Below are 13,163 nucleotides of genomic sequence, written 5' to 3'. Positions count from 1 at the left end.
TATTTTGCATTGTTGAATAAATGGTGATTCAAGTGCATGGATATGGGTGAAATTCTGGTATATATTCAAAGTAACTGTGGAAAAGAACAGAATAAAGTGTATACATTTTCTGTTCCAGCAGGCTAACGATGGGGTCAAATGCTGATTTCAGTTACGCCAATATAAATTTGGTGTAACTCGGGGGAAGACAATGGAGTTAGCTTGGATTCACACCAGTGTAACTGAGCTTAGAATCCAGCCCAAATCCTCGACGTAGTTGTTGGTGGAAGGGGGAACGTATAAGGAAGCACTCTTTAAATTTTAATCAGTTTATCTGAGGGGGATAAAGTTTAGAAATGGAAAAATGCATTTTTGTGAAACTAATTCTCAGTCTGATCTTCCTCCAGTGAAACTGATGGAAGTTTTTTGCTATTAACTTCATGGGAGCAGGAGCAGGCCCTTGGTGTCTTGAGTGAGTGAGGAAAGCAAAAGACCAAGAAAGACAAATGGAACGGAGTGAAGGGTGAGAAGACTGATTTAGAAATGGGACCTAATTCTCTCATTTACAGCAGTGTAACTCCACTGATTTGAGTGGGATTTCTCCAGATTTACACCAGTGTAACAGAGATGAAATTCGGACCCATTGACTTAAACACTTATAGCTAAGGCTTAATCCCTGCTGCTTCTGGGGGTGGGAAGGCAAAGGTCACTTTGATTTTTTTTTGCTGGTGACAAAGTTGGCAGATGCTAATCCCTTTCTGTCAAACGAAAGCTGCTCTTCTTCTGTGGGGAGCACTTAGTCAGCCTGTGTTTATGTACAGTATGCAGCGTGCAAACAAATAAAGAGCAGAATGTTCTGGGCTGGATCTAACCCCATTATATACAAATGCAGACTTGTTTAGGCAGTTTTGCTATTTATTTTTGTTTCATTTTAGCAGCCTAAATTCCTGACTCTTCTGTGGCATTTATAAAAGATGATATAGTCCATGTATTAATCATATGGGGTTCAAGCTCACTATGTCTGCACTGAAAGCTTCCTGTGTGCATGGTTTTGGGAGGCTTGTGACATGTACATGTGACTGAAACAGAGAACTTCCCTTTTTTCATACTTTCCAACATTTTTTCTGAAGTTCTGTGATCTCCGTTTGTTTTCATTGCATTTTAGTTCCTTAACTTCTTGCCAAATCTTTGTTTCAGTACCAAATGTCTATAAACTTTTAAAGCTGTGCTTATTAGAATCAGGTCAGCTGGCTTTATGCGTCAGCCTTGTTTACTTTTGGGGCTGATTCCTTTGCAAGCTGCCTAAATGGACTTTAAAACTATATTTTCATTTGCAGGGAGTGGCTTCCAATCTATGACACCCATCCTTACTAGGGGTTAAATGTGTTTGTCAACCAGTATCCTATGTATTCTCCATCCAATAGAGGGGAAACCAGTTGGAAGTATTAGCTGTATAATGATTATCAGCCACATTTATTCAGATAGGTTAACTTTCCTACTGTTTTTTTCACTTGTAGACCTCAAAACACGTTATAAGGGTGAGGGCACATTATTATCCCAATTTTACAGTTTACCTAAATCCAGAGATTTGAGCTGTTTTGCATGAGGGACAGTGTCTTCTACTGACAAGAAGTGGCTCTGCCTTCTCAGACATCAACATTCTCTTCCCACCTCTGCTACAGACCTCTTAGGGAACAGTTACAAAGTGACTTAAACTCTGTTTCTCATTTACTCCATTTGGTAAAGTACCTATGCACATTCCTCCTGGTAGGCCAACGGAGCATTCTGCTGTAGGGAATGGAGGAGAGGGAGTTTCCAAATGTTGGAGTTTCCTCTCATTTGTGACAAGTAGCCAGTTTGAATGTCCTCTGAAACTATTCTCTGATGCTGGTTTCCCTTCCAATTTGAGAGCATAAATTTGTATTAAAAAAAAAAAAATTACAAAAGCTATCAAAATCAGCCTTACTATGGGATTATGTTTGCAACCTTAACCTTGGAGAAACTAACTCTACTACATAGTAAAACATACAAGAGGAGAGCTGGGATGCACTAATGACACAGGCTTCTACCATCTGAGATAAAGAAAATTTTCTTACGCCAGGTCTACATTATAAACTTACACTGATATAACTATGTTGCTCAGGGGTGTGAAAAATCCACACTCCTGAGCGATGCAGTTACACCGATCTAACCCCTGATGTAAACAATGCTATTTAAAGAGGAAAGCTTCTCCCGTCGACATAGCTACTGCCTCTCGCAGAGGTGGATTAACTATGCCAACAGCAGAAGCTCTCCCATTGGCATAGTAGCATGGTCACTGAAGCACTACAGCAGCACTGGGGCAGCTGTGCCGCTGCAGCATGTTAAGTATAGACCTGCTCTTAGATGAAATTTAGGTAATTCCCAAAACAAACACTGTGTTACAAAATTAGTTAAGATTGTAAGCACCTGGGGCAGAAGCTTTGTACATTTACTTGTAAATGTTAAACTCAGTATTGGCCCTAAACATCAATTATTATTAACCCTTAGATCAGGGGTCGGCAACCTTCGGAATGAGGCCCATCAGGTAATCTGCTGGCAGGCTGTGAGACATTTTGTTTATGTTGACTGTCCGCAGACACGTCCCCTGCAGCTCCCAGTGGCCACGGTTCGCCATTCCCAGCCAATGGGAGCTGGGGGAACGGCATGGGCCGCAGGTAGGTGCTGGCCGCTGCTTCCCGCAGCTCCCATTGGATGGGAACGGTGAACCGCGGCCACTGGGAGCTGCAGGGGGCCATGCCTGCGGACGGTCAACATAAACAAAATGTCTCGTGGCCTGCCAGCGGATTACTCTGATGGGCCGCGTGCCGAAGGTTGCCGACCTGTGCCTTAGATTGTAGCACCCTTTGAGCACAACAGAGTTCCATGGTGCACCCCAGGATTTCCACTGTTCCAGTTGCAAGGGGTTAGGCATATAACATAAGTAGGGCTTCTGATTTTACATTGGAACCAGTAAACACAGATAAAACATCCTCGTTTAAAAAAAAAAAAAGATGTTTATCCAGTAAACAGTATAAATTTACTTGTATCTAAGGGCTTGTCTACACAGAGCAGTAATTGTGATTTCTAAAGTGCACTAATGTGTGCACATTAATTGATGCATGTAGACCCTGCTGGTGCACACTAAGATGGTCTTTAATGTAGTGCTGTTTGGAACAGTAATATGTTAAGGGCACTGGGGAACAGAGATTCCTCATTACAGTATATTTTACTGTAATGAATAATGTGTATATTAGACATTATTCATTGCAATATATATAAGGAGAGCCTGAAAACTCCCAATTTTTGGACATCTACATAAAACTCAAATTGCTAAAAATAGCTCTAAACATATGTCAGGACCAGAAGTGTGGAGCACTCAGGAGTTTGTTGGTGGCTACTAAAATATTTATGTGATAAAAGTAGATCACTTCACCGTATTCTGTCTCTCACAATACAGTTTTCCAAAATGAATCCTCTTCTGTCTTTTGATCTGTTACATGAAGCTATATAAGCAGAGCAGTTGTTAGGTTCTCTAAGTTTCTAATCATTATTACTTTTCAAACTCAGATCAGATTTATCACATTTTTAGCAACAGGCACACAGTTATTTCTACTAACACTTTGGCAGCATACACAGAAAATATGACTAATGAGCACATGATAGAAATGAATGTAATTTTGCTTTAAATCATCATCTGTTCTTATATTTCTTATTGAATGGTTATTTCCTTTCCCTAATTATATTCCCTCACTGAATTGGCAGAGTTTTGTCTGCAATGACACACATTGGGAGCAGCAGGCAGCAATGCCACTGCTGACTTTTCACCGGTGACTGTGTGATTGAGCTATCCAATTAGTGTCTCTATCTGGTGGACAAAACACAGAGGTAGTTGGCAATGGTTTTCTCTACAAGATAATGTTTATATTCAGAAATTAAAGCAAGCCAGCGTAAGGGGGGAAAAAAGTAGTAAGAGAAAACTCCCCCACCTTGGAATTTGACCTAGTGCTATAACCCTAGGTCTTTCTTCACAGACACTCTCTCCTCTTTGTCTCCCAAGCAGCAAGACCTTCCCCTGAGTGCAGAGGGAGGGGGAAATTGAGCTGCAGTTAGTCTCTTGTTTCCAGGCAACCAGGGAGTTCTCTGCACCCCATCCCTAGAGGGAAATTCCTTTCTGTTTCTCGCACCTTGGTGTCAGTTGCTCTGAAGGACCTGTTCTTCCATTCTGGCTTTTCCAACTCCCAATGCAGTGGAATCTGATTATAATGAATTCTGAGATAATACTTATACTGTAAAATGCTTTTTATTATTCCAAGTGCTGTGTGGGAGAGGTGGGGAATAACAAAAACACTAAGTAATCTTCAGAACACTACTGTGAAACAAGTAAGTAGGTATTAGCTTCCATATCTGTACAATGGGGAGGCTGAGAGAAAGGGGTTAAATTATTTGCCCAAGGCTACATTGTAAATCAGTGGCAGAGCTGAGATTAGACCTCAAGAGTGCTTGGATTCCAAAAGTGTAAATGCCCTGAATTGTTTCTTTGCACTGCAAAGTACAAATTCAAGTTACAGCGATTCTCCCTGTATAGAGTGAATTTGTTTTATCAGGGATGTCAAAGGACTTCATTACTAGAGATATCTGCAGGACTTTATGGTTCAAGGTGATTCTTAGAATTGGCTCTTTCAGGAAGGAGCTGGGTCTTGGAACTCCATTCACTGGGGTGTCAAACTTCAGGTGAGGGAGAGCAGAAAAGAGACGACAAAAGATTTCCAAGTAGATCACAGAACTTCTGTCCTTTATCATAAGAACCAGGGTGCATGGTTGGAAGCCCAGGGCAACTAGTTTGGAACTGGAACTATAAAGGCCCCATTTTAAGGAATCCAGGTAATCCTGTCATGTAGATCACTTACTGTGTTAGGGCTCACGCCTGCTCACATTGACTAATAAAGGTAATGTATGTAGAACCTAGAAGCATGTCTCTTTATGGTAGTGACTGGAGCCTAACCAAAAATGGGGTCCCATTGTGCTAGGCCCCGTACAAACACAGAGTAGTAGCCAGTCCCTGCCCTGAAGAGTTTACAGTCTTAATATGATCTACAACACTGAATGAGATTTTCACAACTTGCTTGGCTAACCAAGTGTGTCCCCCCTTTGTTACTATTTAAATGATATTTGTTGGCAACAGATATTTTCACAGAGTACATCTGGCCACAGTACGGAGCATAGCCAGGAAGTGGTGCACTTGGGCCTGTGACAAGAGCAATGTCTTTTCATGAAGAATTAGAATTGATAAGCTTTTGATGACATCACTTCCCAGAAAACAAAGAGCTAATATTAAAAAAAAAAAAACTCGCTTTCCTCTGATTGGATTACATTTGGATAAAATCCATAGCCAAAACCTTGCTGCCCAAACTTGGGGCTGAAACTTTCCTAAGGGAAGTAATTGTGTTCTCATAAGCTTGATTTCAGTTCTGTCACTCATATTTCAAGAGAGAACAAGGCTCAGCTAGGCGAACTGCACCATGCTTTCCCATCCTGTTTGTCACAGAGAGCTCTGCTCAGAAAGGGCATTTGGTTTGCTATGGCCAGCGACAATAAGCTTGCCTTGGAATTGCCATAAGTATGTAAGAGAGAACAGAAACCAGGACTAGATTGAACTGGGCAGTTCTAATTTTAAGTCAGGAAACACTGTCAGGGTAGATTAATCGAAATCAACGGGAAGTTTTCCAGGGAAAGGTCTGGGTCTGGATATGTTTAGTTTATCTGTTCATATTATTGTGAAATGCACAGTATATTTCACATACTTCTAACTTAAACTTGATTGGGAATTTAATGTTGTGCATTGGTTGCTGTGCAATTACACAGGGCTACATGCAAATAGCAAGGGCTAGCTTCTGGCTAGTTCCTGACGGGGTGTGAAGGAGAGGGCTGGATTTCCAATTAGGCACAGTAGGCATGTGCCTAGGGGTGCCAGTGTTCTAGGGGCACCTAAAAGTTAAAAACGGGTGAAAAGTTTTAAAGTTAATACATACAGCTCCCCTGCGGGCAGGCGGTCTCCTGGCACAGGTTGGTGGCTGCCCAGAGTCTGGGCTTGGAGCAGGGTGAGGGTCCGAGGCAGCCCATCTGGGGGTGCTGTGAGCCACGGCCGGGCAGGGCGGCTGCTGACAGTGCTGGGAGCGTCCCAGCCCCTTCCCAGTCTTGGCCGCCCGGCTGCTTCTGCCCCGTGTTGGAGAGGGAGGGGCATGGCCGGCACCCCATTCACTTGTACAGGCAGAGCCGGAGCACGGCTGCCACACCGGGCTGCAGGAGGGACAGAAGACACCCGGAAACCGCTTGCCATTAAGAGAGATGTAGTCCCTCCCACCTTGTGCCTTGCCTGGGGCGGGTGGGCTGCGCCCCATCTCAGGCTGGAAGCGCCGTGTGTGATGGAGGGTCTTGAGCTTTCCCAGGGAGGCTGTGTCTATATTTCTTTCTGTTTAATTTTTTATGGAAAACATGAAGGTCAGCTGTAGGCAGGGGGGGCACTGAAGATGCTGTGTTTAGGGGCATGTAAGGTGTAAATATGGCCCTGGTGAAGGATGGTAGAAAGCACAAGAGACTTGCTTCTCTCTTGCACCCTTGTTCAAGATCTGGCCATTGGGGGTGCATGGGGCGTAGTCTCTACTATCCCCTAGTGGGTCACTAAAGTCCTGTAAGGCAATAAGGAGGTACGTGCAAAGGCAAGGATGATGTAGCTGCTGCAATTCTGCCTGGAAGTCTCTTGGAGGAATTCTGATGGTCTCAGCCTGCTGTATGGTTCTGCTGCACCCTTTCTAAAGCATATGTTGGTGTCTAGAGACAGTCGGGGTGGGTGACAACACACCATATATTTGTATGACCTGGGGAATGACAGCTCCCCCCACCTGCCTGGCAAGTTCTTATTATTCTCTAATAGTTCTGTTTTAATTCTGCCTGTTTACACTTCCAAAGGGGGCGTGAATGAATATTAATATTCCAAGACAGGAAAAACTTAAGGAGTAGTTATTGATAGTTCAAACAATGGCTTTTCTTTCTATATAACAGCACAGTGAGCTCAGTGTTGGTAGATAGCCATCTTAACCCTTCAAAAGAACTAGAGGAGTAAATAGAAGTGACCTTCTGGCCACCTGCCTTCATTGTCTCAATATTGCTTCATGACTAACCTGATGTTCAGTAGATGGGTAACTCTGCAGGTGATTTTGACCTCCTGAAAGGAAGCCGTGAGCAGTCACAGAAACAACTTAAGAAACAGAATGATAATATGTTACAAACAGAACTGGGCAAATAAATTTAAAAAAAAATTGGGGGTTTGAATGGAAACCAAAAATTCCAACAAAATTTGGTGAATCAAAGAAGTCAACACAAATTTGTTTCAGGTCAGACAAAATGTTTAGTTTGCCCTGAAACAAATCATTTAAAAAATAAAAGCAAAGGAAATAGGCTACATTCACACAATAGCCAGAGGAGAAGCAGATCAGGACCTGTTACTTAACAGCAACCTTTGCAGCTAATTATCGAGATGGGCTTCTGATTGATACACCACTCCTGGAAATGTCAGCAGTCAAAAAAAGTTTTGTAGACATTAAGAATCCTAGCTCTGCTTCCATTGTAGAGTGAACGGCAAGACTATCCAGTCATTTGAAAGACTAGGGTTTAGTTTCAACATTGGTGACGTCTGTTGTGATAACTCAGCCTACAGATGTACCTAACTGTGAGCTCAACTGTAAAAAGTATGTGAAAGTTCATAAGGCTATCACAATAGCCTACGATAAATGTTGAAGAGAAAAGGTACAAAAGGGAAACAGGATGAATTAGTACAAACAAAAGGCCTACTAATATAAATCCAGGACTGTGTTAAGATCATGCTTGGTAAACAAGAAGAGTGTAGAAGCAGAAATCAGTGAACCAAAACTGGTGTGTTGGAAACTAAGGCCTAATTGGTGGACAAAATAATGAGGGAATGGGCTTTTCCACCCATCACTCCCTTTTGGGATCCTTAAAGAAAGAAACTTTGGGAGAAAAATTTGCTAATGGAACAAGCTTCATAATCATAGCTAGAACCCCACCATCTTCTGGGACCTGGGTCCTTTGTCATCCTGATCCTGAGAGATGTCCTGACCAGACCAAGCTACAGAGAGGGACGACGATGACATTGCTACCTCTACCAGCTCCAGCTGAATCCCAAAAAAACACCTGAGATGAAACAGGATTGAACTTTAACAACCACCACAGCTTCAGCCCATCTCAACTGACTTTTCTTTTTCTCATAAGGATACTTATTACCATCTTTGATACCATCTAAGAGACTATCAAACAATGTTTTTTTGTTCCTTTCAAAAACTGTCTCCAGCTAAAGGACGTGGAAACAAGGGGTGTTGTTGAAATGAAAGCCTGACTTAATACTTTACATTTCAAATGCTTTAATTGTTTTTCCATCTTTTCTTTATCTTTAATAAAAGATTAAAAGGTTTTTTAATGGTGTGTTTACTATGGTACTAAGCAGGCTGAAGTCTCTGTATACCCAATCCCAAACCTTGTTTAACATAGTTCAATATTGGACGGTGACTGGGTTATGTTAACACCTTTGGCCCATTTATTCCATCTCAGTTAGTAGAACACATCTTACAGCTGAGACAATAATTTAAAAAAATAGAACTTTGAACTGCCTCTAACTTGATGTAGTATATTTGATTCTGGAGAATCTTGGAACTCTTCCTAATGTTCAACTGCAATAGAATCTTCAACCACCAATGAAACACAACCGTCTTAGATGAAACATGGCTGCTGTTTCATAGCAACGCTGCATAACAGCATTGGACAGTGGATGAAGAGCATCTCATCTAATTCATATTCCCTGAGCAGTAGTACTTCAGGACTATCCAACATGTGGTTGGGACATGGGACCTCATACCACCAGATTAGGAGTATCCTGAGAGAAGGAGAACTACTAGACAGTGTTTTGTGTATAGGTCTGAATATTTTTTTTCTCTAAAGTATGTTTAGTTTACAATTGGGTCAGAAGTCAAGGGCCAGCCAAACTTGTATACAGAAGGCTTGTTCTGTTACTCTCAATTCTGCTCCTATTTGAAGGTCTGATTGAAGTAGAAGTCTTACCTGTTCGTTATGGGCCTAGTCTTGAACTCCTTATTCTGCCTTTTATTAATCCTTACAAAGGCAAGGTTCTCATTGAAATCCATAGGAGCTTGGACTACAGACCTCAGGCTTTGACCCTGGTTTGCAGAGCACTGCAAACTCTGTGTTTCAGCTTCTAATAGTCTGAAGGATTTTAAGCTTGGAAAAAGAAGTCTCAATTACCATATCTAATGGATTTCAATTTATTTTTTGTATTTGTACATTCTACCTGGTTCATTAAATTATTCATTCTTTCATCCCTTCAGACCTTCCAATAATCAATGTACAGGATCCTTTGATGCTTGAGCAACTCACAGGATACATTATATGCAAAGACCTCGGTCCCTTGTGATGCTGCTTTTTAATGAGTGTGCAGGGACCAAATCCTGTTACCAAGCAGCCTGAGACACTGCATCAGCTGCTGCTGGGCGACATAATGGTTAGGTGCCTGAGGGACAGTCTTTGTCCTGATTGAAGTGTCACAGCTGAAGTGATTTGAAATAGATAACCCCCCTTCTATGGCATCTGGGTCTCAGAGCAGCATTAGAACTATGAATAATTATCAATTTCCAGATGATGGTCTGCTAGGGTCTTGTGAGGACTGCTTAGCATGACACCAAACTCTGCAGCTTCTGGGCAAAGGGATCTAAGCAATGGGAAGAAAAATGGGTACAGAGACAGAAATTGAAACAAACGAGGCTATGCGGGGGGGGGGGGGGGGGGAGTGCAGAAGAGATCAAAGACTGAGGCAGAAACTGTTTAGCACCAGTACACAGAAAAATGGCCAAAGTAAATGGAAAGAGAGAGAATAACAATGAAAGATCTTGATCCTTTTCCAGGCAAAGTCATTAGAAAAAGTGCCATTGATTCTGGGGAAGTAGGATTGGGCCCAGAATCTAAGGAAATAAAACTATCATTAATTTTAAAAAAATGAAAGACACAACATCCTTGTTTCAGTCATTGTTCCTTTTCTGTATTGTATTTTAACACAATGTTAATAAAATGAAAGGAAAAAAAATCAGGGAAAGGAAAAAGTTGAAACGGAAAAGAATGAGTAATGTAAAATAGAATAGGGGTCATTTATCCCTTTGTACTTATGCATAGTCCCAATTAGCAGCTAAATGCGTACACCCAGGGAAGAGTCCATCCTTAAGCCACTACGCTTTGCTAAATTTTGTGTGTGTGTTACAATTGCATTTTATATTTTAGATACTTTTTGAGTAGTTGGTTATTAAATAAATTATCACATGGTTTTCTCCATGGACTTTTGAGACTGAATAGAGTAAATCAAGGATTCCAAATTTTTCTGTTCCTGGAAGCTTGGCCCACTTTAGTCCTTTCACTGCTCTTGAATGTTAAGCAGATCTCTGCACAAAGGATATCTGCATGCCCTCTGATGGTATGTAAATTGCAGTGATATAAGTGATAGAACTAGAAAAGAACATATGGCATTGTAGATCCAGGCTAGTCATATGGTGCTGAAAGGCTTAATACAAAGCATGTGTCTAAGTTCTCATTCTAGCAGTCCATCGTGAAGCGTTTTTTCACTCTCCCCATAAGGTGTTGATTGGTATTCTGGTTAGCCTTTTGCAGTTGTGAAATGAACACATTATGTTGATGGTGAAGCATGTTACAGGTGTTTAATATTTTTAGTTTATAGCATGTGCCTGCTTCAGGGCTTACCTCAGGAGTGAAGATTTTGAAGTCCATCTACATTAACAAAGTAGCCTATAAAAAGGGATTTAATGTGCTGACTAGTAATAACTAAGAGGCCACTGCATCAAAGACCCGATCACCATAAGAGAAAATGAGGCATAAAACTATTAAAAAGACACTACCTGGTTAAAAATAAGATTCCTGATTCTCTGTTGCTAAAGATGTCTTTACACCGCTCTGGCAGCACAAAGAGGGTGGAATTCCTGGACCCCTAAGAATATTCCCTGCTCAGGGACCCTCCCCAGCCAGCATACAACTCATGTATGGACTGTAGCCTTCTTCCAGTGCCTGGCACAGGGGGTGCATCGGGGCAAGGAGTTGAAGATAGAAGGCAAGCCAGGATTATGGCCAGAACCGGCTATACTAAGACTATTCTTTGCTTCCAGTCCCCCCCAGGCACCACGGGGAACATTGTAAGAGAAGCTCTAACTTACCCTGGGGGCTGGGCAAGCCTCAGCTGTCCCAGGATGTGCAAAGGTGACTTACGCTAACTTTGTTCCTCCCTTTGGGCCCTGAACTGATGCAGTAATGGGGTAACTGACAATAATGGCTGCTATATTTAAAAGAATCTTAATTTCCTGGGTAACCACACTAATGTCTTAGTTTGTTGAAATTGAAAGAATTTTAAAACCTTGAATTTACTTTTTGCTTAATTACTTTTTGCATTTTTTCCCCACTTGGATAATGAAAATGGACTAGTCATGGGGTTCTCAGACTTCGTTGCACCTCGACCCCCTTCTGACAACAAAGTTACTACATATTCCTGAGGGTGGGGGGCGGAGACCAAGCCCTGCTGTCTTGGGTCGGGGGAGAGAGGGCTGCAGCCTGAGCCCCACCACCCCGGCTGCGGGTGGAGTTCGGGCTTCTGCCCTGGGTCCCAGCGAGTCTAGTGCTGGCCCTGGTGACCCCATTAAAATGGGGTCGCAACCCACTTTGGGGTCCCGAACCACAGTTTGAGAACTGCTGGACTAGTCAGTTTCACCCTTAATTAATTTCACTTTGTAAACTCTTCAGGAGATTGATTTCAGCTGAGGCAGTTTTACTAATCAATGAACAAACATTCATGAAAATATTTGTAATTGTTTTAATGTATGAAAAGTCTTATTTAACAAAATCTACATTTTTGGACCAAAATTAACTAGATATTTTCTCTCTAATCACATAGGTACTTTTTTTTTTTTTTTTTGCAAGGACTCAATTTTATGCTGTTTCTAACTGTTTGTCTTTTCTTGTGCTGTAGAGCAAGGAAAGGTCTGGGAGATAAGCAGTGTAAATGATATGTGTGTGGTAAGGGCAGGGATATATTTTAAAGAAAGTTCTGCAAATACTCTGGCTGTTGTTGAAACCTGGCATAGGGAGTAACTGCAGTAATGTGAAGTAAGGGTAAAGATTCATCATACAAATCCTACCATCTTCCTCCTGCGCCCCTGGAAATGCCAGCAGATTGCTGAGAAAAAGTTTCCAGTAAGTCCTTTGAGCAGGGGGTTGTACTAGATAACCTCCTGAGGTCTCTTCCAACCCTGATATTCTATGATTCCATCAGTGTGGGATTTACTGCTCACAACACAGGCAAATGGCATAGCCTCCTAACCTGAAATCCATGGGTAATTCCCGTGGACATCCACAGATGGAAGTACAGTCCATTCACACAAAGACTCAATAGCTGTGCGATTCCTTGAGCATCTACAAACCTTGTGGCATTATGGCTCCCATATTCCTATTGCTTTCCTATCTGTGCCAGATCACCCCATTGAGATGGATGGGGCAATTCCCAACTTTCTCAGAGCTATTGTTTCAAGCTGTCTGCAGACTCAGACAGATATCACTGGATTGGTTTACACTCCATTCACATTTTTAGTATTACCTTCACAAGCAGGAGGATTAGAGACTTAATTTTTTTTGTAATGAAAGCTTAGATTTTGGAGCACAAGATACATTGGCTTTTGCTTACATTGTGACTCATATTAAGGCTATTATAGTGCCTGAGGAGTTTACACTTCATAATTGGCAGGGCATTTTCAGTATGGAAGGCCTTGCCTTTGCGATTGGTTCTCTGTGGCCATCTACCAGTGTGTGTGTGTAGCAGCCTTCAGGGCAGGATACAATACCTATTTATTTGCTTTAGCTTTTATGTTCATTATTTTTGTTGTTGTTTTGTTTCTTGCTACATTTCCACAGCTTGGTCGTCAACATAGCTCAGCAATGACAATTTCACTTAAAGACAACCCTTTGTAAATATTGCCTGGTTTGTCAGATTGTTTATTTGTTATTACCGTAACCCCCAGATTATTTATTTGTTA

The 13,163-nt window shown here is 41.8% G+C and overlaps 1 protein-coding gene across 6 annotated transcripts in view; it reads left to right on the top strand.

Annotated features, from left to right (window-relative positions):
- Positions 1-13,163, top strand: part of CLMN (calmin) — a 128,167-nt gene that overhangs the window by 50,925 nt on the left and 64,079 nt on the right. The window contains exon 1 of one of the 6 annotated variants that reach the window (XM_042858677.2): positions 401-502. The exons of the other annotated variants lie outside the window; for them this stretch is intronic. The gene's annotated coding sequence lies outside the window, so the exon portion shown is untranslated. Of the gene's footprint in view, positions 1-400; positions 503-13,163 lie in introns of those variants that run through there. 6 annotated transcript variants of the gene reach the window in all.

The sequence above is a fragment of the Chrysemys picta genome, chromosome 4 (assembly GCF_011386835.1).
Source record: "Chrysemys picta bellii isolate R12L10 chromosome 4, ASM1138683v2, whole genome shotgun sequence".
In the NCBI taxonomy this organism is placed as follows: domain Eukaryota; kingdom Metazoa; phylum Chordata; order Testudines; family Emydidae; genus Chrysemys; species Chrysemys picta.
Note: the sequence above shows the minus strand (reverse complement) of the source record. Positions and strands in the feature narration are given on the sequence as shown.